The following is a 3,585-nucleotide window of genomic DNA, read 5'->3' as shown; positions in this document are numbered from 1 at the left end:
CGCACCCAAACTCACCCAAACTCACTTAAAACACCCAAAATAAACTCAAAACGCAATCACAACACGTCGATATACCCAAAAAACTCCCAAAAACACACCAAAACACCCCACAACATATTTAAAACACTCGAGAACACCCAAACATAACCACAAAGACTCACCCAAACACACGCAACACACCCTTAAACATCCAAAACACACTCAAAACACTCAAAACGCCCCAAAACACCGACAAAACTTACCCAAACACATTGAAAACATTTAAAAACACTTCTGAAACATCTTGCAACACCCAAAACCTCACCAAACACACACAAAAACACGCTTAAAACACAAAAGCACAACCCAAACACACCCAAAACCACCCAGAACACTCCCACACACACTCAAATACACCCAAAAGACCCCCGCACACAGTCAAACGCACCCGAAACACCACCACACACTCAAACACACTCAAAAAGACACTGCACACACCCAAACTCACTCGAAACACTTAAAACACCCAAAATAAACTAAAAAAAACACTCGCAACACCTTAATATAACCAGAAAAAAACCCCAAAACACACCAAAATACTCCACAATACACTCAAAACACTCCACAATACACTCAAAGGACTCCACCGTACACTCAGACACTCCACAACACTCAAAACACGTCAAATACACCTAAAAGCAACCTAACTACACTCAAACACCCAAAAATTCACCCAAAACACACTGATAACAGGTAATATACACCCAAAACACACCTAAACACCCCTAAGACACACTCAAAACACCCCACAACACTCCTAAATACACCCAAACACAGCAAATATTACAGAGAATGGAAGGGCAGCAAGGGAAACTAAGGTAAAGACTGTCTACTTGACGTTTTATATGTTTCGCCTCCTCCTTCTCCCCCCATTTCTCCTTATTTCTTCCTCCTCCTCTTCCATTTCCCTCATTTTCCTCCTTCTACTACTAGTATCTAAGTGCCTGAGTTAATAAACAGCTGGAAATACCTGGAAAACACTGGAAATTACGGAAAATATTGACCAAGAGACACTGGAGCCGGGCAAGAGACACTGGAGCCTGTCTGGTGATGACGTCACAGGCCTGGCCACTGGTTTACGTACGTAACGTATTTCATTTTAAAATTGACCCCTAGAAAAAATGAAGCTAGGCTGGAATGCATGCTATTTTCTGACTTGATAATTACTTAAATTAATATTCATAATGTCAAAACATCTCCAGCTTGAGTAGTTGTAAAGAAATATCAAAAGAAATATGGAAAAAGTGTTGTAATGTTTGACACCATTAAAACCATTCAAAAGTCCGCCCACTTCACTTTGCACCAACAAAAAAACACTTCAAAAAATCTGAACTATTTTTTCCAGCAATAAAAAGTTAGTTAAAAGGTGAAATAGAGAAATGAAGAATGTAAAAAATGGGCAAATGACGACTTTTAACGGAACTAAAAGCCATTTCAAAATGCTCATACTCAGCTCAACAGGAACGCTAAACATTTTAAAAATCATAAACGATTTTTTAAAGCAATAAAAGCTTCACTACAGCCTCAAATAAAAAAGCCAAGAACCGGGGTTGGGTAAATATAGCCGTGAAAACGGCCCTATGTTTACGTTAAAAACTTATCAAAATTCGGCCCATTTACTTCACTGAAGCAACAAAAACACTTCAACACCAACAAAATATTTTTACAAACCATAAAAACTTGCTATACAAGCCAAATAAAGCAATTCAGGAAAATATAGAAAAAATACTGGAACCGACAGGTCCGAACAGGCACTCGGCCCCGGCGTCGGTGGAGGCGGCGGCGGCCATGTTGCGTTATTTATTACTTTGTGACACCAAAACCAGGCAATGGCGGATATATCTGACCAGCGGATATGAAGGTAAGGTGAGTGACTCTATCTTGCGATATTGTAGGCTGACAATAAGTGAATTAGTGAGAAAAGAAGCAAATAATGACTGAAAACAGTGACGCCCTGCCTGTCCCTCAGCTCACGGCTTGTTTACATATTGACGACTCTTCAATATTCCCATAAATTTCCAGCTGTTTCCAGACTCAGACGTAAACAAAACCTAAAAATAAATAAATAACCCCAAAAAATACCTAAATAACGAACAAAACCTTTAATAAACCGCTAGAAAACACTACAGGGAGGGGGAAGGAGATGCTGGGAAGGCAGTAAGGCTGACGGAGGCTGGGCTGGCACCGCTGGGCTCACCTTACGTACTCGTGGCTCTCTGGTGATGCGTGGCGCTGCTTGGTACAGGGAGAAGCTGCCGGGAATACGGAAACACTTATTACCAGAGTGTGTGGGGCAAGACTGACCAGCGCCGGCCACAACACTGTAGCCAGCCGCTCGTCCTCTAATGTCACTAGCCACTGGTCCTCCACACACACACACACACACACACACACGGACTGCCAGCAAAGTTGATGTGCTAATAGTTGTGAAAAGATGCGAATATACTGAGTCAGCCACCCCGTCACCCACAGCGCCCCTACCTGCTTTCGCCCTTCCCACTCTCCTCTCTACTAAACGCCCACACCACACGCATTTAAGCAGTCAGTTTAACCACGCTGTTGTCTGCTTGTTATAAGAGAGAGAGAGAGAGAGAGAGAGAGAGAGAGAGAGAGAGAGAGATGTTAGTTCGTGAATCCTCGCCTTTCACGCACACACGCACACACGCATGTTAATTTTTTCGTGACTTTTCTAATAATATGAAGAAATGGGAAGATAATTGAAAAGAAAGGAGGAGGAGAGACAATAATTGGAGGAACACACACACACACACACACACACACACACACGTATATACTAAAGAAAGAAAACGGAGGATGAATAAATAAAAGTCGAGATGTCAGCCTATCACTTCTTTGCAAGTAATTGGTTTACAAAGACACACTGACGTACCTAAGGTGGGGGAGCGGTCACCTCTTCTCATACGTAAACACTGGCAACACCCCCCCCGCACCACCCCCGCTCTGATACCCCCCCTGTCCCTCCTGGCGTCCCTCACAACTGACAGCTGTTCCTCCTCTCTTCTCCCCCCCTTTGTACCTCCTCCCCTGACCACCCACCCTCTGTTTCCCTCCTCCCCCGCCTCTCCCTTCTCCAAACACACACACACACACACACACACACGCGCGTTTTGCTACAGTTTGGTCAGTCCGCCCTTGTCCGTCGCTGTTTTAGCTGTAGCATAACAAGCACAGAATCCGTCCATGAATGAATTATGTATTATCTGTTGTCAATATAAGCGAGACATGTCTGTATAAATAGCGTCTCTGTGTGTGTGTGTGTGTGTGTGTGTGTGTGTGTGTGTGGAGGGGGAGGGAGAGAGTGTGTGTGTGTAAGTGCGAGAAATGAAGCTATAGAAGAGGAGGAGGAGGAAGGGAAGAAGAAAAAGAACAATAACAACAACAACAACACACACACACACATACACACACACACACACGCATACATACACACACACACACATACATACACACACACACACATGAATTCAAGGGCGTAACACTGATGATTCAAATAATTGGTCTTATTGGGGTCCCTGCTTTTGCCAA

At 43.4% G+C, this 3,585-nt stretch overlaps 1 protein-coding gene across 5 annotated transcripts in view; it reads right to left on the bottom strand.

Annotated features, from left to right (window-relative positions):
* The window catches only part of LOC135095516 (RNA polymerase II subunit 5-mediating protein homolog), an 11,030-nt gene extending 8,557 nt beyond the window's left edge, over nucleotides 1-2,473 (bottom strand). For 2 of the 5 annotated variants that reach the window (XM_063996382.1, XM_063996381.1), the window contains exon 1: nucleotides 2,237-2,471. The gene's annotated coding sequence lies outside the window, so the exon portion shown is untranslated. Of the gene's footprint in view, nucleotides 1-2,236 lie in introns of all 5 variants that reach the window. The other 3 variants (XM_063996384.1, XM_063996383.1, XM_063996386.1) reach the window with 3 other exon arrangements.
* Between the last annotated feature and the right edge of the window lie 1,112 nt (nucleotides 2,474-3,585).

The sequence above is a fragment of the Scylla paramamosain genome, chromosome 49, assembly GCF_035594125.1.
Source record: "Scylla paramamosain isolate STU-SP2022 chromosome 49, ASM3559412v1, whole genome shotgun sequence".
NCBI lineage: Eukaryota > Metazoa > Arthropoda > Malacostraca > Decapoda > Portunidae > Scylla > Scylla paramamosain.
This window is presented reverse-complemented; position numbering and strand designations above follow the sequence as displayed.